This window comes from Ruditapes philippinarum, unplaced genomic scaffold, assembly GCF_026571515.1.
Source record: "Ruditapes philippinarum isolate M1 unplaced genomic scaffold, ASM2657151v2 ctg1142_1_1_1_1, whole genome shotgun sequence".
NCBI classification, from domain to species: domain Eukaryota; kingdom Metazoa; phylum Mollusca; class Bivalvia; order Venerida; family Veneridae; genus Ruditapes; species Ruditapes philippinarum.
This window is the reverse complement of record NW_026856769.1, coordinates 186,677-211,171: the sequence shown is the minus strand read 5'-3', so window position 1 is coordinate 211,171 and position 24,495 is coordinate 186,677. Positions and strand designations below refer to the sequence as shown.

Below are 24,495 nucleotides of genomic sequence, written 5' to 3'. Positions count from 1 at the left end.
ACAAATATTTTGGTTGGTACCGTGAGGTGTTGCTTAAGTATATTAAGAAGTTCTAATTTTGGAAGAAATGAATATGTTATTATAAAACAAGAGTGCAGTAGATAAAAATGTCACACCGTACTTTTTGTACGGCGTCCATGATTGGCCTTAGGCTTGATATTTTATATTTGTAATGTTTTTTCTACAATATGGAATGCTAAGATCAGCTTTATCTTTCAGTGTTTCAATGAAATGGTTAATCTATATAAATTAAATTATAAATACAAAGGAAAGAAAAGAAATCGATATTATAATATTATGTTGTGTATAATTTCCAATTTAAGAAAAATCTTTATCGTTTGGAACGCATTAAATGCATATAGTATCATTGCGGGTTAGTAAATGGCATTTTAGCTCGTGTATTTCGCAGGAAATGCCGAGCTCTCATGATCCCTGTGTCATTGTTATTGTCGTCCTCGTGCAACCACTTTATTGAATACCATTTTTCAACACTTTTTAAAAGGTTCATATGCTTGCACATCATGACACGATGCAGTTACAAGGCAAGGGCCATAACTCATGAAAGCTATATTTACTATCTATATTCCTTGTTTACTATATTGTTTTTAGAAATGGCCCATAAAATAGAAAGATTTTAAAACTATGAAACGTAAACATAAAACTTAGAGTACTTGATTATCATGACGGGGCAAAATTTTGAGACAAAGGCAGATTATCTGAATGTTATATTTTCGCAGTTATCTCTCCTTTTTATGTAAGAATTTTGCCCAAAAAAAAGTTTATTTAGTAGAATGATTTTAAAACTATGATAGCTATTAACATGAAACTTGGAATACTTGATAATATCATGACAATGCAAAGTTATCAGACAATAAGATTCATCTGTTAACAATATTTTTGGGAGTTGTGTTTCTTTTAATCTAAGAATATTTATAAAAATAATTAATCAAAACATTTAGTGTTGGAGAATAAAAATTTGGAATATCTCGGATATATAAAGAAGCAGTGGTGAGCTTACAGTGAATAAATCTACAGCGGAAGATCTTTGATACAACAAATAATTATGATGCTAGCTTTAAGTATCAAACATATCAACATATCACTAAAGAATTTTATACGGATGTTTTAACAAGTGTGAGATACGTAATCCTATATTAGATTTATTTATATTGCATATATTAAAGTGATCTAGATTAAAATATTATAATTTATAATGTAAAAGATCATACTAAATCACTTAAAAAACTTAAACGTTTTCTCATGGCATGTATTAAATATATCTAAATGATACTTTTGTTATTGTTCTTTATTAATATTTCGAAGAAAAGAAAAAAGAAACGTATGGACAATGTGCTCATAGTTGACCAATATTATTTCCAAATATGATGATTCAAGGATATTTTGGCATACAGTTCGTTAGAAAGAGTCGTTCTAAGAACTGCCTTGATTCCGGAAACTTGTATGAAATAATTGATCATTATCTTGCTTCTGTTAAAATATTTCAGCTTTGGTTCGAAACCTTAAATGGACAGATTTCGAAATCGCTTACCGCTGACATTATATTAATTTTGTTTTCATTACCTCTAGTACGTATCTTATTTTTTGTGCTTAACTAAGTCAGACGGGAGAGTGTTATTCTGTGAAGCCCTTACACCGCGAAAATCTTTAAAGGTGATAGGGCAGTGAATGAGTATCTAGATAGAAATCATATCAGGGATCTACCAAGAGAATACAAATATAATGTACGTATTTCTTTAACACTATAAAGTGTTCATCAAGAGAGAATAGGATTCCAACGGATTTTGTTTATCCATAATTCATTTTTGTTCGATTGTGTAGGAGGAAGTTTAAATTAAGTTCCGTCTTTAAAGTGACTTTCCCTTTAAAATGTAAACGATCCGCGTCATACATTCAATCAATTCACATTCTTCAAAGTAGTGCAACGGGAAGGAATTTAAGAGTGAGTATACTTAGAAATAAAATTATTAAACTCTTAATCTTATGAAATATTCAGTTCAATACCACTTTTATTACAGACACACTATTGTTCACTATCCAAATAGTTAAATCTGTTTCATAGAAGTAATTTTGTTAAAATAATCCAGCGTGTGTGTATTATAAAGCAGGTGAAGAAGATATATTACTGGAAATATATATCATACAAATCAGGCTCCATTGAGTACCTTACAATCGGAACAACTAGACGACTATTCTTCCTTTTTCACGGAAAAGAAGGTACACCGGATATAACCGTGTTTTGAGTCAAACCTAAGTCGGAGGGAATTACTGGAGGTAAGAAAAATTTCTATTCTTGAGCTCATATGGCACTAATTTAATCTGAGTTTGACTGAACATTTCCTTTAATGCATGCCTGATTTGATATATGTACAAATATGAACAAAACAAAAATCATGATTTGACGTTCTTTTTTGTTTACGGAAGAAATTATTTCCAATGTACAAAAAATTCTAGTTTCTTTATCAATCTCGTCCAAATATAAAAATTCTGAAAAGGCAGTATTCCTACCCTCTCCTCATGTACTTACACACAAATTTTTGTTAAAATATCTATACGTGGATCAACAATCCACACGCCAAGTGTACTGCGGGTATAGTATTTTCGTTTACTGGGTGTAGCAAATACCATGAATATACTGTGTTAGGTATTATAAATTCAAACTCAAGGCATAAATCAATATCAGTTTTTGGTATTTTTTGACTAAATATCATTTAAATCATTGTTATATATAAAAATTAAAGACTCAGATATAACAATTTTGAAGTGGCTTGATAAAATCTAATTTCTAAATTTTACTTAGCCGAACTGCTCATATTGGATCCCATAATTATTATATTGGGACATCACATTGGACAAACGCTGGAAGTTCATTGTTTCAATCTTATAAAGCGTGAAATCAATATGATTTTGGATCACCATAGCTCAACAATTTGCATAGTAAAAACGAATAGAAGAAATCGAACCAAATAATTTTCAGTTAGAATGGAATCTAATTGTTTTTCTCATACTTATCTTACAGAAAACGCAATTTTTCAAATAATATAAAGTAACTTACTTTTACATATACATTTCACAACAAAACCCTGTTTTTAAAGAACACCAAGGGATGTAAAATGGGTATTTGGCAATAGGTGGTGTCTTTTGACAGCTTATTATAACATTCAGGACATCATTATTATGAGAAAACACAATCGTGATCATTGTGTAATCACAGCACCAAAGGCACGTGTAAAAAGGGTAATGCAAGCCTCGTATAATAATATTCTATTGAACTCGTTCTATTTTTATACTACAATGAAGATGATGAAGGCATAATCCATTAAATCATTTTCACTGCTCATTTTATATATTTTATGCGCAGTACAGTTACTTATTATACCCGCTTTACATTTTAGCACATTTTTGAGCCATCACATGACATTTCCAACATAGTGGTCAAATTTTACATTTTCTTTTTTTCAAAGATTCTCAAAATGCAATATTTTCTGATTCATTTAAGACAATTTTTTTAAATATTTTTGGACTCTGAAAACTTGATTTTATACAACGCTTTTGAAAATTATTAGTGACGACGTTTAATTTAACTATACACACATCCACTTAACAGAACAATTGTCTCTTAATTATTTACTCTTCTTATTTAGTGTCCGTTAAATTAAACAATGATACCCACGTGATGTAATATCTTCCTTATTCTATTGACATTAAAGTGTTTATTCCGATTAATATAATGTATATCAGCCCATATATGGGTAATGAGAAATACTTGGAAAACATCTTGACGCTTGAAATAAAATAACAATCGAAAAAATAAATATGATTATTGATTAATCTCTTAAAGTAAGTAAGACCTGAAAGTGTTCCCTGTTGCTAGGACAATATATTAAGTGTCGTTAGAACAAATGAAATTAGGTTTGTCAGCTCATTATTTTCCTTGAAATACTCTTTCTTATAGATTTAAGATACAATTTAACTGCGGAATAACGTCATTATTGCGGTTGAAAAAAATATTAGTGAAGTATTTGTCATTGAATCGAGAAATATGCTTAAAGGTCTGTGGCCAATAATTGGCATGTTTTTCTTTTTTAAAATAGATTTCGATACATAGATTACAATAAACAAAATAAAGCTGTTTTGATAAGTTCTTTAATGAAAGAAACAAGATCTAGAAAGTCGTTTTTATTCCGTAACGCGATTGGTAATTTTCGCCGGCACATATTTTTGTATTTTATTGTTTAACCTTACATTTGACTATACATTAATTAACAATTGCGTTTGCATAACGGTACTACTTCTATATTTGATCGTGTAGAACAAACTTAAGTTAATTTATTTTTTCATAATTTAAGCATTGAAATATTGGTAATTGCCTTAGTATTACCCTTAAATAGTCCGATATCACACAGATGTAAGATTTGCTAACCGTTACGCAGGTGCGATCACAAACCGGAAGTGACGTACATATATCCCTATGTAAATTGTAGATAGTTCATGTTAACTATATTTAGCGGTGTTTCTCTTTATATGATATGAATTTAAGTACATATTGTATATGAGGTGTATAAAGAATTGTTGATTGCTCACCATTATATGTTTGAACAACAACCACCGACAAAATCACATTTACCCCAAAAAAACGACGATGAACTCGGCGATCCTAGCTCTTGTATTATGTTTAACTGATGAAGTGAGGTTATTTAACAAAAAAAAACAAAAAACAAATACTACTTATATGTTTATATCCAACATAAAAATCCGACATAAAAATATCACTTTACTCCAACATGAATATAAATTTTACAATTTAACAATAACCGCTTCCTTTGATTTATCCAACATACAACATTTTTAGAAGTGTCAATCATAATAACGTACATGTATGTAAATCCTCGTACTCACGGTTTTCAAGATATAAAGAATTAAAAATATTATCCATAAAATAAATGAATTTGATAACTTTATTCACGATTTCAATACGAAAAAAAAATGTATAAAGGGAGAGGAAGGTCTCAGGTCATGCTGTGTATTTTTCTGAGAGCGACTGTTTTCATTATACCAGTGTCCTGCTGATATTGTTTGATTTTATTAACCTGTCAATTCCATACTAATTATACGGTCAATGCACAGCATATATTAACATTCGATAAATGCTCGGTAAATTCCGAGAGAGGTACGCAGTAAGATGTGATTAAACTTATCTAGTTTCGATGAATAAGTCACTGACCGTTATAGCGCAATAGGGTGAACTACGGGGGTATTAAATTTATCTGAATGTCCAACGTGTTGTAGATCGAGACAGAGTATGTCCAGGTTTTTTCTTATTCATAACTATTTCCAACATTTTTGAAGTTATGGTTGTTCCGTTTTTAATATGTTTGTGCACTTTTTTTGTAAATACTATATTTTTGTATATAACATTGTTATATTATAACTGTTTGTTATAATAGAATTAATTCTGAAAACTCATTAGGATTAAAATCAATAAAATGTTATTTCAGTACCGTAAAATACAATACGAAATGTGACAATTCAGTGTTTCTTAGGCGTTTCATATCCCTGTAGACAATTTTGCAGGCGCTTGACCATTTTATTAAAAAAATTCTTAAAAATAAAGAAAGAATAAGTCTAAAAAGAATGCCGAAAGAAGGTATCGAACCTCGAACTTCTCATGCAGTAGGTAATCACTTAACCGGCTGCGCTATTGCGGATGTTACGAGAATGTACATTAAGCTAGTGGGAGTTTTCCAAGCGTTATTTATATACTCCATATTAATTCTCGTAAAATAAACGGACACAACCGAAGTGGGATCGAATATTTAAATGAGTGCTATAATGTATTCATAATTGACAGGACAATAAAATCAGACTATAACAAAATCAGATAATAAGTATGCAATGTTTATTTGAAATTCCCTGTTTTTTTCAAAATACAAGTTAGATATATAATAGATAAATAACCATTATTTTTGTAGAATCATATATAAAAAATCATAATGGCATAAATGCATATCATATATTTTTGCCTCTTAAGCTAAATGTTTTTTTGTTTTTTTTTTGTTTTTTTTTTTTTTGGGGGGGGGGGGGGGGTGTTAAAACCTTGTTTAAAATCCATTTTAGTGTTAACTATTTTAGAAAGATACATATCTTCATTTATCCACATTTCTTGCCATTCTACATTTTACTATATAACTTAGAGGCAATTTCTCTTATTCAATTTTGAAAGAGAATATTAATGCATTGATTCTAAAACAATCCATTTTCTGTTATAATTTAGTTTTCAAACGTGAAATGCTTGCATATTTAATATTAAAAATGTATTACATATTAAAAACATAATACTTTTATAGAGGAGGAAAGTCTCAAGTCATGCAGTGTATTTGTATTTTTCTGAGAGCGACTGTTTTCATTATACCGATCTACTGCTGATAAGAGGGCCTCAGTGTAAATAATAGAATGCAGATTATAAGTATGCAATATTTATTTGAAATTCCTTAGTTTTTTCAAAATAGATGATGACCATAATTTTTATATAATCAAATATAAAAGATAATCATAAGGGCTGGCATAAATGCATATTATTATTTAGATACAATTGTCTCTGAAGTGGAATTTTCTTATCTTATCATCAAAAACTGGTTTAAAATCCATATCTAGAAAGACTTCATATCAATATTAATCCACATTTATTGTCATTCTGCATTAAAATTTCAGAATCATCTGATTTCTAAACTGGGAAATGTCAAACATTTACAGAAGATAAAGGTGTCAAGAGTCATTCATGCTTTTATAGATATAGATATATACAATATATTTAGCTACATGATGCTTTGTAGTGGTGTTTTTTTATAGTACCCTGCTGATAAGAGAGCACCATGGGTAAGGAAAATAAGGTAGGTTAAAAGTAGGTAATGTAAATTCCCTACTATTTTCCCTGGATGTTAGTGCAATAAATTTTGTTATAAACATAGTAATTCTTGAATGTATTAAATCACGCTTAAATCATTACCTTTAACTAAAACAACCATAAGTTAAGATAAAAAATAACTAATTAGTATAATTTGCGCCCAAAAATGACTGAATTTTGTCAAATTAGCATTCTCAGTTACATACTTCATCACCAGATCATTATACAATGGAATCTTATAAAATATCAATTAATTTTATTTATTTATGCACTTGTCAACATGAAAGTTATAATTATATTTACTTATTATAACAATTAAGTATTAAAGTAACAAATTATTAAAATTGATGAATTATTGTTCAAACAATTTACGTTATATTAAAATTTACAAAATTTAATATTCACAACTTCATATTTATAATGAAAAACTTTTTAGTATTTATTATCTCATTGAAAAATACATGACAGTACTCATACTTCGGTTAAGTGACTTCGTCCGCAACTCAAGTTAGGGAATAGTGAAACCAATTGTGAATGACTTATTTCCTTACTGTTATTCAAATACTCATTGCTGTTTCCTGGTACATCTTATAAGAATAATAATTGCTTTTTATAGATTACCATTTTAATTAAACTATTAAGTTATTATATTCTTGTCTTTGAAACAATGAAATATTAATGATAAACAGAAAAATTCCTATATTATAATTGAGCTTATTTTCCTCACAGATTTATTATAGATGCTTGTTAGTTAAAATTTTTTTATTTTTGACAAAGTATTTATAACCTTTTAAAGTACTCTAAATGAGAAAAAATGGATCACTGATCGTTTAAAAAAAGTAGCCAAAGCTTACTAGATAATTAATTTTTCCTTTGCCTTTGTTTGCACCATTATTCATGTGTTTATCCGATATCCCATAGTGATATTCAATGCAGTACTAGAGACATTTGAATGAATTTTATACTTTAATTATAAAAATAATTTTCTACATTTTAAACTACACTGTACGCGAGTTAATAAAAAGTTATGGATGTTTTATGATCTTTTGAACTAATGAGATGAATGAACATATACCTGTACATCGAAAAAAATGGTTTTAAACAACGATTATAGAACACGTTTTTCGACCAAATAACCATTATCCCAGATGAGCCCTGCACCATTTGGAAAATCCAAGTGGTCTAACGGACCAGTTGCCTGTAAAATTAGGTGGTCCTTGCCAAAACCAGGTGGTCTCGGACCAATGGACCACCGCTTATGTCGAGGCCTGGTAATTTACCGTTAAATATAAAGTTCACGATTGAATAGCCTTCTAGTGGTAGACTTTATCCACATTTTTGTATGTCTGTTCATAAATGTTATCAACTGTTAACTTCAATTTCTAAAGATATTGGATAATTTGTCTGAATGTGAGTTACCGGCATGTTTACAACATTTATGTGTACCTATTACGTTTATGTATATTACGTCATTGAATTATGCGTTCTACGTCATTGATTTCTCGTGGGCGTTTCTCTTGTTTGTAAACATTGGGTTTTGACAGCTGACAGATGGTGTGTTTAAGAGTATGTTATATCTTAGGTAATTGCTTTTAGTCTTATATAAGTTTTTGTATATCTAGTTTAATTGAAATTTGCATAGATCTACTTATTAATAAAAGATAATCTTTGAATATGTTTGTATGTATTTTTGCAGAATTCTGCTGAATTCTGCCACTGTAATTTATGACATCACACTTTCTGCCAAATTCTGCCAATTCTGGCAGAATTTTTCCAGTATAAATAGAGCTGTTTTTGAATGTAAAGTTAAGTTAGTTCTGTGAATTCAGAGATGAATAAGTTGATTTTTGTGGTTGAAAATCAGATAAGATACTGAAAGTTTAGAACATTGATAAATGAATATTAGAGCATAAAATAGCAAGATAATTTAACAGAGATATTTATTGAGAATAGAATAATAGAAATGTGAAAAATAGATTTACTGGTCAAGGACCATCAACCGGACCTTTTTGAACATTTTTCCATACAGATTTCATAATGTCAAAGCTACAGATCTGAAAATTTGACACAGTACAGCTAGGTTCTTCTCCTAACTAACACATTAGTTTGTTTAGTTCTCATTATGTTGACATTTTTGTCTAAGGCCTGTCAAGGAGGGTATCTAAATTACCTAAATTGTACATAGTACAGTACCATATGTGCGGACAGATATGTAATGACATTGATTTGATTAAGATAAAAGCTTAGGTATTCTAATTTTAAAGTTTTAACAAGTTCAATATATCAGCAGCAAATGCTGAATTTTTTGATATTCTATTGTCTATTCTGCAAAATTAATGATTATAGCTAGTATAAGAGGTCAGGCATTGCGACGCTTGGTGTCCAAATTTCCCACAACAACGTTCTTGAAATAGACATTAAAATATTACCCTTTACCAAAGCTGAAATAAATTTAATTACTAAGCTAAAGAAGAAACCTGTATTTATAGTTGATAAAAAGTGACATCATAGATTGACAACAACTGAACAAAGAAAACAAATAAATCAGTCATTTTGTGGGCCGTCCGGGTTTGGTGGTTGTCCAGTTTTGGTGGTCCCCAACCAGTATAGTTTATAAATGAATATTGATAGATGTTAAAGGTATAATTATTTTCATATATTTGTTCTTACTGTTCAATAAAAATTAACTATATGAAAGTCGCCACAATACACCCATAAACACTTTATACATACAAGGGGCAGGACGTTTAGTGGTTGCACACTTGGTTCAAGCGAGCAAATTGGTTGCAAATTGACAATATGTCGAACACGGCGTGAATTTTGAAACGGGTGAACGAATTTTTTGCCAGGTAAGTGGGTTTCTTTGTTATTTTGAAGTTCATTAGTATGTCTTTTCCATAATGAAATATATATGCCACACTTGGTTAAAGGTTTCAGCATCCTAAATTCTGTTTTGAGAAAGTTATTGAAGATATAAACTGATCATGTAGATATTTTGAAATTTGACATGTGACTGTTGTGGTCGGTTTTTCTCCTAATTTATTTGAATTTGAAGTTTTGAACTGTATTTAACAATAACAAAATATGTTTTTGTCAATTGTGTACAAATGGTTTAGTTCGCAAGTCAGAAGATAACGTTCAATACACAAAAATATCTTGTTCAAGGACATTTTGGTTGCATACTTATACTTCAAGCATTTTTGGTTGCAAACTTATTCTTACTCTATTGAAATCCATAGTAAAACTATGCAAAAGAAGTGTAGAAGGTTATATTTATTAATCTTTTTTCAATGGCAATTATTAGAATATATGTTCCGTTACTTGTTTTTGTTATAAATGTTATTTATACTTTCTTCTTTTACAACATTTATGCTCTTTATGTTTCAAATTACATGGTTCTCAGTTCAATACTATAATCATCAGTAAAAGCCTGCAAACAAAATAATAGCATATAGAATATGATAAACAAGATCAACAAGGAATGGCGGCGTTCAATGAACGCAAAAACACTATTTATTGATACTTCAATTCTAAAATATGTCATATATAAAATGCATAAAAACAAACGTATGTGAGAGTACTGTTGTATGTAAGTGAATTATTTTCATCATAAACATAAGGACATGTGCACACATACGATGTTACTCGGTAAAATTTCCAAAACCACAAGAAATGTTAAGTTGTTTGTTTCGTATGTAAAGATCAACAGTAGCTTTAGACATAAAGTAAGTAAATTTGCTTAACATATGTAGATAAGGTTAAATTAAGCCAAGTTATCTTTTTAGAATGTTTACGGTAATAATTTACCTTTAAGGCCAACCAAATCTATTGTGGTGTTATGTGTTCATGTTTGTCTTTGTTCATTTTGTATGGGTGATTGAACTGGTTTTGCAAGTTGAGTGATGGATGATTGGTTTTGGTATGCAAGTTATTTTTAGATGATTTGGTTCTGGAATATAACATTTCTTGGTAACTGACCACTCCTTGTCTCGCTTTCGAAGTGAAAAGATCTAAATTAGACTAGTTAACTATCAGTTATTTCTTTACAGAAATACTTGCTTGATTGTATCTTGTATTCAATTTATTTATTTTGAAGAATCTTTTCTATCAAGCCTGGTATGTATATTTGTATATATTTATTTGTGAAATTGTTTTTATTGTAATTTGAATTGTTGTGTAATAATTGTGTATTATGTATTTTGTGAAATGTATTTGTATTGTAAAATATTTGTTTGTATTGTGATGTCTCATACTTATTTTATTTGTTACAGGTTTTATTCTTTATAGAATAAATCTATAAACGTTTCCAAGTGTTTCTTGTTGAAAACCCCACCACTACAAATTGGCTCCCCGACAAAGGACAGGAAGCAAACCAGGCGAGCTGTTTCTGGCAGAGGGGGAGAGCAGCGCTGACCGTGGCAAAGCAGACCAGGCCAAGCAGCTGGATCCTTCCCTATCCGCGGCTGTCAGAGCAGCAGTAGAAGTAGATCATCATTCATACGTTTCATCAACTTACATAGGTATACCTCCCACCCCCATCCCCATCCCACCCCACCCATTTTTGTAAATAGAGCTCTTCGCGCCACAACAACTAGACGAAGACACATGTACATATAGTGATCAGCTGATATTTGTAAATATAGACAGTGTAATATAGGACGCGGAGGAATTTGGAACTCTGAACTGTGATATTTTGTGATTTTTATTTTTGTGTTTATGGAATTTTTATAACCATGTAAGTAGATATTTTATTCTTGTGTATTTTATATTGTTTTTGGCGGTGTTTTTCATTTTTTTGTAAGGACTATTTTTCTTTGTTAACTTAGGTACTACTTTCGGCCCATATTCTAAATTTTGTGTGACCTGTTTTTGGAAAATTCAATAACAAGGTAAATTTCTTTATATTTATACATATATTAAGTAAATTTTTGGTTTAATTCAGTTGCTATCAAGGTAAATTTTTGATTCTTTCATTAACTAGGACTTGTCATTTGTTATATTTTTAGTAAACACCGATAATGTAATTTTGTCACACAATTTTGCGATCTTTTAAATTTCTTTAGGTATTTTCGGATAAGCCATAAATTTCGTATAGTACAATAAATTTACATTTCTTTCATATTTTTGTAGATCTTTTAAAAAAAACCGCTACTGTTTATTTGTTATGTGTTTTTATATCTTTGTGTATATATTATTCTAGTGTGTGTAATTACAATTATAAATTTGTTTAACTGAATTGATATACATTGGTTTACATTTAGTTATCTGGGTAATCATAGTAAAAATTAATAGTATAAATACACTTAAATAGATATTTAAGAAATCTTTAGGGTCTTTCAATTATTTGTTTACTTTGAAAAAGATATTTAGAAAAATTTAAGGATCTTGATAACTGTGTTTGTTTACTTTGTGTATTGAATATATATATTGCATTCTATTTCTAATCTTTCTATCTTTACTTCTCTACAAACTAACAAATTAACACCCAGAACCAATTCGCGTTTAAGTATTTTTTTTGTTTGAAAGTGAGTGCGGTCGTGTGATTTATTCGGTTTATTTGTTTTTGGCGTTTGTTTGGTTGGTAAGTCATTTGGTTGGACGGCATAGCAGTATCAAGTCATCTGGTAATTGGTAATTGATTAAGGGTATTAATTGTTGACATTTTTTTTTGTTTTGGCTAAATAAATTCCTTAGATTTTTTTCACTAGACATTTAATTTGAACTGCCCATTTTTTTTTAAAGTATATTACTGGTCATTCAAGTACTGGTTACATCCAGGAATTACACTGTAATAATTATTTTACATTTTTTTGTGAATTGATGGGTAAGTACTGGTGACAACCAGGAAATATTTAATATATAAGTACTGGTATTTACCAGTAAATATTTAAGAGGTATCTGCCCAAATATAACTTGTATATTATATATGTGATATGTGTAATTATTATCCAGTTTAAGTATTGAAATATTTTAGTACTGGTTATCCCCAGGAACTTGTAATGTCCTAGTAACACTTGGTGTACTGACAACTCAGTACTGAACCGAATTATTTGGTATCATTTTTGTTGAACAGTACTGGTTCAAACCAGGAATTTGTGAATTGAAGGTACTAATATTGGTACAGTTAGTACTTGGTAAAATACAGAGTTACCTTTTATTATTTTTTTAATGGTGTATTGAATTAAAAACAATTCTGTTTATCAGGTAAATAGAAGCATTTGTACTTGCTTTTAATATTGTTTGTGAATACATCAATAAATTTGATTATTGAGTTTCATTTAAAATAAACTTATTGGTTTTTCACCATAAGTTAGGTGTATTTCCCTGGTCTATTTTACCCCATATTTCCGCTTCAGTGTCTTATTCTTTGAACACTTATTTATTTTATTTTTTTATTTTCTGTTTATTTTATTTATTGACTTTGTTTTCATCTATCCACTCAATCCCAGGGTCTATATTTTTCTATCCGTTCATTTTTTTCTCATTTTTTTTTCAACCATGGAGTCTAAATATGACATTTCTCTTAAAAAGATAGCATCTATCTCTTACGTTCAAAGTTCACTTAAGGGTATTGAACAGCGTTTCTCTGAACAGCTACGAGGTTTACAGTCTGGTATTGATAGGAGATTAAATATTATTTTACAAAAGGTGAATTCTCTATCATTTTCTCCACAACCTGATCCTCTTTCTCAGTGTTTTTATACTCCACCACCACCCCCACCAGTTGATACATTCAAACATCAAACACCACCTCAAGCATTTCATCGCATATCTAACAATACCAATCGAAGTTGGCGTGGCCATGGTAAGGGTATGAATCAACAGGGTCATGTTGCTGCGCAACAGGGATCTTCTGCGGCTCACCCAAACTAGGGTCCGCCTCTGTTGTTGGCCAATCAGAGGCGGTTATTGAGAAGCAATCACTTGTTAATAGAATTATTGGATGTTCCAATAAGGCCAATATTGTATTTAATGGTATTTCAGCCATAGCTCTAGTTGATACTGGCTCAATGGTTTCAACAGTATCAAACTCATTTTATTTGTCATTGTCAAATAGACCGCCACTGTTGAATTTGACAGATTTCAATATCAACTTAGACATTTCAGTTGCAAATGGGCAATCTTTAGATATTTTAGGGTACATTGAAGTTCCGATTGCTATACCGGAATTAAACCTTCAGTTGCCTGTGCCTGTATTAGTTGTCCCTGATACACATAACAACATATCTTGTCCTGTGATATTGGGTACCAATGTTATCAGGCTCTGTAAACTTTCATCTACTGATTCAAATTTGTCTCAAGTTTGGCAATCAGCATTTGACAGTTTAGTTTGTAAGCCTCACACAGTCAAATCTACCAATGACCATCCTATCACAGTTGCACCGTATGAGTCTATTTCTGTTAATGGTCTTGTTAGAGGTGTCTCTAGTGATACTAAGCTTGTGACTGAAAACCCTGATGCAGATGTTTTATATATTGTTCGGCCACAAATAGTTTCAGTGTCCAATGAAAGCGGTTATGCAAAGGTGCCTGTACGCATCTGTAATCTGACTGCGAGGACATTGACTATTAAGCCGAAATCTAACATTTGTGTGGTTAATGAAGTTACAGTGCTAGACAACCTTGCTTCTTCTCATTCTGTTTCTAATGGTGTGAACTCTACCTCTTCACAGCCAGATTTATCTTCTCTTGGTTTGAATATTGATACTGAGAATCTGTCCCCTCAGCAACTTCTGCGTGTTCGCCAAGTTTTAGGCAATTGGAATCATGTATTTTCCAAGGGATCAACTGATATTGGTTGTACTGATCTCACACGCCATAGAATTGTTTTAAATGATGACACCCCTTTCAAGCAGCCTTACAGGAAAATTCCCCCTGGAATGTATGAAGAGGTGAGGCAGCACCTTAAGGATATGCTTGATTGCGGTGCCATCAGGCCTAGTGACTCTCCTTTCTCTTCTAATGTAGTTCTTGTTCGGAAAAAGGATGGTTCACTTAGGTTCTGTATTGATTTTAGATTGCTTAACTCAAGAACAAGAAAAGATGCCTATATGCTTCCTCGCTTTGTAGACACTGTAGGCATTTTAGTGAGTTCTAAATTTTTCTCTAAACTTGACAAGTTGAGATGGAGGAAGATTCAAAGCCCTATACTGCTTTTTCTGTTGGTAATCTTGGATTTTACGAATTCAATAGGCTTGCCTTTGGATTAGTTAATTCAGGTGCTACTTTTCAGAGAGTTATGGAACGTGCCATGGGTGACCTTCTTTTGCGTGAATGTCTTGTTTTTGTTGATGACATTTTGGTCTTTTCTGAAACTTTTGAGGAGCATATTGTTAGGCTTGAAAATGTTTTTCAACGTTTATCTTCTCATGGTCTTAAACTTAAAGGCTCTAAGTGTGAATTTTTCAAAACGTCCGTTTCTTATCTAGGGCATGTTATCTCTGAGAATGGTATTTCTACTGATCCTGAGAAAACTTCTGCTATTTCTTCTTGGCCAGTCCCTAAGAACATTGCTGAATTAAGGACATTTCTTGGAACTGCAGGTTTTTACAGGAGATTTATTAAGGATTATTCCAAGTTGGCCAAACCCCTTAATGACTTACTTGAGGGTCATGGTAATTCTCCCAAATCTAAGTCCAAGCGTTCTAGAAAGACTGCTACATGGGTATGGGGTGATGCCCAGCAATCTTCTTTTGATATTCTTAAGGAAAAACTTACTTCTCCTCCTGTTCTTGCTTTTGCTGACTTCAGTAAACCCTTTAAAGTCCATATCGACGCGAGTGGGTCTGGATTAGGGGCCGTGTTACTTCAAGAGCAGGATGGCTCAGAGCATGTCATAGCTTATGCCAGCAGAGGTTTAAGACGTAGTGAACGTAATTACCCTGCTCATAAACTTGAATTTTTAGCTTTGAAATGGGCTGTCTGTGATAAGTTTCACGACTATCTTTATGGCAACCAATTTCTTGTTTCTACTGACAACAACCCTTTAACTTATGTCCTGTCCTCTGCTAAGTTGGACGCGACAGGTCATCGTTGGATTGCTGCTTTGTCTGCCTATGATTTTGAAATCATATATAAGTCAGGTAAACAGAATCAAGATTGTGATGGGCTATCTCGCCGACCACAACTTTTCAGCGATGCTGTCAAGGCAGTGTGCTTTGCTGCTTCTGTCTCTCTTTCTTCTGCTGAATGTTGCTCAGGAGATGAGGTCCCTCATATGGCCAATGAGGAATCTTTTCCTTCTGAAGCTGCAGTCAGACCAGTGGATTGGGCGGTAGAACAGTCTAAAGACACTGATATATCTTCTGTTCTTTCCATCCTACGTTCTGGTTCTCGTCCGAGGGGGGAGGAGATGTCGAAAGACGTCAAATCTCTTCTTCGTGACTTCTCTCGTCTTTCTATTAAAGATGGTGTTCTTTATCGTACCGCCACTCTGGATGGAGAAGAAGTACAACAACTTGTTATTCCTTATTCTCATAGGAATATTGCTTTTACTGGTGTTCATGACAATGTAGGCCATCCCGGACGTGATAAATCTCTATGGTTAGCTCGTCAACGTTTTTATTGGCCCGGCATGGAGGCAGATTTTAATAGTCGCATTTCAGGTTGCAAAAGTTGTATTTGCAGAAAGACACCGGTAGTACCTGCTGCAGAATTGGTTCCAATCCAGACTTCAAGACCCATGCAACTTGTGTGTATGGATTTCTTGAAGCTGGAGAAGTCCAAAGGAGGGTATGAGGACGTCTTGGTCATTACCGACCATTTTACCAGATACGCCAAGGCTATTCCTTGCCGTAATCAAAAGGCGACTACCACTGCTCGTGCCTTATATGAACATTTTATTGTCCACTATTCTTTTCCAGAGCAGCTGCATTCTGACCAGGGGCGGAATTTTGAAAGTCGAGTCATCAAGGAACTTTGCAAGAACCACTCCTTTCCACCCTATGGGAAATCCATCAGCGGAACGATTTAATCGGACCCTTCTCAGAATGTTAGGTACTCTGGCAGAAGATCATAAATCTAAGTGGGCAGATTTTGTTCCTTCTCTTGTTCAGGCTTATAACGCCACCAAGAACTCTTCTACAGGTTTTTCTCCTCACTTTCTTATGTTTGGATGGCATCCCCGTCTTTCTGTTGATGCCTATCTTGGTACTTTTCCTTCTAACTCTGAACATCTTTCTCCTACTACTTATGTTTCTCGTTTGAAGGAACGCCTTCAATATGCTTATCGGTTAGCTGGTGATGTTGCCAAGAAGCGGGCTGATCAAAACAAGAAGCAATATGACCGTAGAGTTCGCGAGAACAAATTGGTTGTAGGCGATATTGTTTTGGTCCGAAAAGTCAATCTTCAAGGGCGACAGAAGCTGGCAGATAAGTGGGAGAAGGACCCTTTTGTTATCATTGACATACCATTTCCTGACCAACCTGTATATAAAGTACAACTTGAGTCTCGAAAAGGTCCTGTCAGAACCCTTCACAGAAATATGCTTCTTCCATTTATTTCTATCCCTGAAGAAGATACAGATTTACCTGTTGAAAATAAGCCTAAACCAAAACCTAGACGTGTTCCTATACAGAAAGAGTATGATGCTGATTCTAGCTCTTCTGAATCATCATCTGGTGTATACATCATACCACAGAGGAGATTTCCAGTTACTCGCAGTCGCAATACTCGTGTTGATTATGGACATTCTTCTGATGCTCCCTCTATTTCTATCCCTTCATTTGTTCCCAGGATTCACCCCAATCCTGCGACGTATTCCCCAGACAATGTCCCAGTTACTCCAGTAAGTGTTCCAGTTACTCCAGTAAGTGTTCCAGTTACTCCAGTAACTATCCCAGTTACTCCAGTAAGTGTTCCAGTTACTCCAGTAAGTGTTCCAGTTACTCCAGTAAGTGTACCAGTTACTCCAGTGAGTAGACCAGTTACTCCAGTGAGTAGACCAAGTACTCCAGTGACTATTCCAGTCATTCCAGTACATACGCCCGTTTCATCTTCACGCCCTATTCCACGCCCTAGACGTGTGATACATCCACCAGATAGGTATGGAGAATGGGTTTAAGTGTTGTATAATGTTGTATCATTTTTTTATGCAGTCCTTTTAAATTTCATATAGGTCCTATGTATGGAGGTGTATACTATGTATTTATTATTTTCAAGTAGAATTGACAACTCTACTGTATTGCATTATTTCTTTACATTTTACTGTTTAACTATTGCAAAATAGTTATAGGAGGGCAGTATATCTTAAATAATATGATATATTTATGTCGTCATATGAATATACAGTGAATTGCATTTTTGTTTTTCGAATTGATCATAATGTTATTTTTTTCATAAATCCAGGTGTCATTAATAATTGTTTCTTAGGAAAATGCCGGTGTCATTTTTAACTAGAGGGGGGAGTGTGTAGATAAGGTTAAATTAAGCCAAGTTATCTTTTTAGAATGTTTACGGTAATAATTTACCTTTAAGGCCAACCAAATCTATTGTGGTGTTATGTGTTCATGTTTGTCTTTGTTCATTTTGTATGGGTGATTGAACTGGTTTTGCAAGTTGAGTGATGGATGATTGGTTTTGGTATGCAAGTTATTTTTAGATGATTTGGTTCTGGAATATAACATTTCTTAGTAACTCAGACCACTCCTTGTCTCGCTTTCGAAGTGAAAAGATCTAAATTAGACTAGTTAACTATCAGTTATTTCTTTACAGAAATACTTGCTTGATTGTATCTTGTATTCAATTTATTTATTTTGAAGAATCTCATCTATTTAAAGCCTGGTATGTATATTTGTATATATTTATTTGTGAAATTGTTTTTATTGTAATTTGAATTGTTGTGTAATATTCTGTAATATGTATTTTGTGAAATGTATTTGTATTGTAAAATATTTGTTTGTATTGTGATGTCTCATACTTATTTTATTTGTTACAGGTTTTATTCTTTATAGAATAAATCTATAAACGTTTCCAAGTGTTTCTTGTTGAAAACCCCACCACTACAAACCAAAATTTAAAATGACATGCTTGTTTAAAATATTTCGGATTTGATGTGTACATCATATGTCAATTGGTATTCTAAAGATGATTTTGATTATTAGATCATAGTATAAATGATATACGATTGGTTATTTACATTGACTGATACGTGACACTTTGTTCGAGTTAGGGAATTTGGAAGATGTTTTGATTGGTCAATAATAAGGAACATTTTAAAGAAACATGTGAATAATGCCCTTGTGTCAATGTTAATATAGTTTTTATCTACTATATAATCAAATTTATTTTAAATCTCAAAAAAATACAATAATGAAAGCTGTTTGTTGCTATTTTTTCTACTTTTCCTTTACAGTTAGTCATGCCAAGATATAAAAAAGTCAAAAGACTTTGTAAAAAGAAAAGAAGTATATCGAGGAGAAAAAATCATGAAGATAAACACAATTGAACCTCAATTTAGCATATTGTTTTTAAGATCTATTTGAAAGACCCTGTGTTAGGATATATCTGCATGCATGCACAATTTGTATATATATTTCTTACTAGATGAACTGGTATAATTGTCTTAACATTGCTAATTATTTAAAAAAAAATGATTAGTTATTCCTCGCTAAAAATATGCATGCCACATTATTGACAAAAAAGTTTGCAACCAAAAATGCTTGAAGTTTAAGTCTGCAACCAAAATGTGCTTGAACAAGATATTTTTGTGTATTGAACGTTATCTTCTGACTTGCGAACTAAACCATTTGTACAGCATTGACAGAAACATATTTTGTTATTGTTAAATGCAGTTCAAAACTTACAACTTCGAATAAATTAGGAGAAAAACCGACCAAAACAGTCACATGTCAAATTTCAAAATATCTACATGATCAGTTTATATATTCAATAACTTTCTCAAAACAGAATCTAGGATTCTGAAACCTTAAACCGAGTTTGGCATTTATATTGCATTATGGAATAGACATACTAATGAACTTCAAAATAACAAAGAAACCCACTTGCCTGGCAAAAATTCGTTCACCCGTTTCAGAAAATCACGCCGTGTTCGCCATATTGTCAAGTTTGCAACCAATTCGCTCGCTTGAACCAAGTGTGCAACCACTTCACGTCCTGCCTGATATATAACCTTCGTAAATAAACGAGGTGTATCGTGTGAAAAAATACAAGTTGTTTCCATTGTCTTCGAGTAAAATCAATATCTCTTATGCTAAAACAATACAAATTTAACCGTTTTTAAACCGCTAGTTGTTTGTTGTGATTTACTGTCTGATTGTAAAATTCATTGCACCAATGGAAAGCTTTGGATCTTAGCTTCGTCCATTACGTCTTTTAACACCAAAGTATTTAAATTAACTGATAAACCTGTCATATATCAGACCATTTTACATACGATTCTTACAGTGAAATCAAAGAAGCTAGTGACATTGATTTGACCTGAAATGTGTTTAACCTTGATATTTATGCAATAAAATATCCCTACATATAGATCTATATAAAAATTATTTTTTTTTACTGTTATATTCTTTTTTTAATATATGGATATTTTATTGCATAAATAACAAGATTAAACACATTTTAGGTCAAATCAATACCACTAGCACATTTAAGTAAAATACGCACCGGGTTATCTTTACTCGAAAAACTACTGATTGGAGAGGTCATCAGGCCTCTCCATAGTGATGAGACTAATTGCTGGCGGCATCCATTTTTGTGTATCTGATTGTAGTGAATGAATCTCTTTTAAAGCGTAAAATCATTAGGAGCAGTCTACAAATATTGTTTTGCGCAAGCTCCGTTTCAAAATACGTCAGTGTGAACAAATCGGTACATAGAAAAATCGGAAAATATCATTTACGTTACTTAGTGCTACGTGGATGTTTCATTCCGTTTTAATCTTTTAAACTGTATAAATCGATAACCATATTGTTTTTTGAATAGCGTTTTACTGTTTCATGTTCCGATAAATAGTAACAGTGAACATTATAGCTACACAATCACCATGCACTATTATATGACCGAGTGAACCGTGTACCGAAATTAAACGCCTTAATCTTTTGAACCGGTATGACTAAATATCACAACGGAGACAATTTGGCGCAAATGGTACAAATTTTACTCAAGTTTGATTTTTTTCAAATACTGGTGTTGGAGCATGCAGCTTTATAAACTGTTAATTCCAAGCAAATGCTATAAACATTTTTTATGTTAATCCTGGACTTAAAATTGTTTGATTAACATACTTTATGCCCGTTTTGGAAAATGTAGGGAAATGTTTCCATATACTTAGACATTAACCGAAAATTTGCTTATTGAATTTTGTAAGAAACTTTTATTTTGATAGTACTTTTAATATATATATATATCATTTATTTTAAATTTAATTCCCTTTGTAGAAAAGTATCCCTAATGCGCCAAGAAAAAGTCCATTTCTCCGGCATATAATCTTTCAAAACATGTATAAAACAAACTTTCATTATGATACTATATTCAATATATATAATAAATTCTTTTTTGTTAAATATTTGTAATTTATAACCAATAAAAACTATTCATTGTGTCTTTTATGCAAAAAAAAACTCCATTTTTTGCATTAAACAAATCTTCCACAGCAGCAAAAAGACCTCTCGAATGCTTCTTTTTAAAGAAGCAGACTTGTAAGAATAGCCTGTCGTCTGCTAATTTGGAAAGTGTTTATCAGTGTATTCATGTATATCTTTATTTGTCCACCATATATGTTCATAAACTCTGGTTACCTGCTACATGTCACGTGACTCCTTTCGTCGATACAGTGTATAAGAGTCCCACTCATAAAGCGTGGGCGACCTCGTTTAAGATTTTACTCTTTTTAACTAAATGTTCTTTATTTCTTAAGGTATATACTTTAAACTTCAAATATATGTTTCTGATCATCATCCACATGATATGTGACAAGGTTTACAACTCTAGCACAAATATTATTACAATTACCCCTATTAAACTTAGAATTCCCTTAAAAAATGGAGTCCTGTTATAACCTTTTAATTCTTAATGTACCTATTTCAAACTTTATATATATATTGTTTTCTTATCATCACTCAAATCATGTGTGACTCTAACTTGACTATTTCCAGAATTATTACCCCCTATAACTAAGAGTTTTGTTCTACAAATAACCATTTTATACTTCTTCATTTCTTATAGGTCCCACATCTTAAAAATATGACAAGGTTAATAAACCTTGCATCCATATTATAAGATTTATCTCCTCCTTAACATATTCATTTTTTAACTTCCATATTTCTTCATTTACCTCAAGATTAAAATATCATATGTGATTACATTTATAATTCTAGCGCCTGAGTATCCATGAATATGTTCATTCTGAACTTGAAATTTATTTGAAAATTGCTGTTGCCTTTCCTGAGATCACTTTACATCAAGAACTTGGAACTTTCCAACAAATTTACTTAAAATAAAGGCAAGTTAAAACATTAGTTTACTGTGAAACTGAATCTTTTGATTATCTGTTGTATAAACATAATTTCCTTACTAGGCAGGATAATTTAACACATTACTATATTAAAGGTAAGCTGAGGGCTAAAAAGATTGATGTTCTTTCGTATCATTTAATTATTGATTTTTTATATTCAATGACATAATTGAATGACCATTGACCTTGAGAATGTTGCTGGGGTAGGGGACTTATGTATTGCTTGCAATACTATGATAATTGCTTACAATATTCACTTCGCCCTTGAACAGTGGCTAGAGATCTCCATTATTGTTTACATTCTAATACTGTACGTCTGCCAATACCCTGTGAGAAAAACTTTAACTATTTTTTTAGCAGATCAGTATGTCTGATTCGTAAGAAATGTTTGCCAGTCTGTCTTTTTCTCGTCACAATGTTGCTGTTGAATTACAAATTAAAATAAATCTGTAAATGTTTTCCCATTTTTATATGCTCGAAAAAAATTCGAGCATATTATAATATACCCCCTGGCGTCCGTCCGTCCGTTAGCAATTTGGTTTTGGAGCATAACCCACAATATTCATAGGATGATTGTCCATATCAGGTAGAAGACCCCTATTGATTTTGGGGTCACAAGGTGAAACGTAAAGGTCACTATTACTTCAAAACTGAAACAGTTTCCGGAGCATAACTTAAGTTTCTTTTGGCCCACAGTGTTCAAACTTTATAGCATGTTCATATCGGGTAGTAGATCCCTATTGATTTTGGGGTCACAAGGTCAAATGTCAAGGTCACTATTACCTCAAAACTGATAACAGATTCCGGAGCATAACTTAAGTTTCATTTGGCCCACAGTATTCAAACTTCATAGGCTGATTGTCCATATCAGGTAGTAGACCCCTATTAAATTTGGGGTTACAAGGTCAAAGGTCAAGGTTACTTTATCCTTAAAACTGGAAACAGTTTCCGGAACATAACTTTAGTTCCATTTGGCCCACAATATTCAAATTTCATAAGATGAGTGTCCATATTGAGTAGTAGACCCTATTGATTTTGGGGTCACAAGGTCAAAGGTCAAGGTCACTATTACTTTAAAACTGAAAACAGTTTCCAGAGCATAACTTAAGTTTAATTTGGCCCACAATATTCAAACTTTATAGGATGATTGTCCATATTGGGTAGAAAACTCCTATAGATTTTGGGGTCACAAGGTCAAAGGTCAAGGTAACTATTACCTCAAATCTAAAAAAAAAATTCCAGAGCATTACTTAAGTTCCATTCAGCCCACAATATTCAAACTTCATAGGATGATTGTTCATATTGGGTAAAATACCCCCCTTTAATTTGGGATTACTAGGTCAAAGGTCAAGGTCACTATCACCTTAAAACTGAAAACAGTTTCCAGAGCATAACTTAGGTTCCATTTGGCCCACAATATTCAAACTTCATAGGATGATTGTTCATATTGGCTTAAAGACCCATATTGATTTTGGGGTCACAAGGTCAAAGGTCAATGTCAATATTACCTTAAAACCTTATTGCCCATATTGGGTAGGATACCCCTTCTGATTTTGGGGTCAAAGGTCAGGGTCACAATGATCTTTACACTGAAAATTGTGGTTTCTGGACCTTAAGTTTCATGTAGCCCACAGTGTTCAAACTTGATAGGATGATTGTAAATATTGAGTAGAAGACTTCTGTTAATTTTTGGGTCACAAGGTCATTATAAACTTAAAACTAAAAACGGTTTTCACTCAATAAATTAAGCAGTAATCAACCTACAGCTGTAAAATTGTATAGGATGAACAGTCATGTCCAATACATGACCTCTATTGATTTTAGGCTCATTAGATTAAAGGTCAGGGTCGCAATGACCTTAACACTGAAAATTGTGCTTTCCGGAGCATAACACAAGTTCCATTTGGCTTACAGTGTTCAAATTTCATAGGATGATTGCTTATGTTGAATAAAAGATCCATATCTATATTGGGGTCACAAGATCAAAGGTAAATTTCAAATGACCTTAATATTGTTAAAAGTTTTACAACTGTCAAACTTCATACGATGATCACTTATATTGAGTACATTAATTATATGCCCTAAAAATGTGCTTGTATT

At 32.2% G+C, this 24,495-nt stretch overlaps 1 protein-coding gene across 5 annotated transcripts in view; it reads left to right on the top strand.

Moving 5' to 3' along the window:
• LOC132747655 (protein mono-ADP-ribosyltransferase PARP14-like) overlaps window positions 1-24,495 on the top strand; it is a 143,958-nt gene that overhangs the window by 69,264 nt on the left and 50,199 nt on the right. The window lies entirely within an intron of this gene.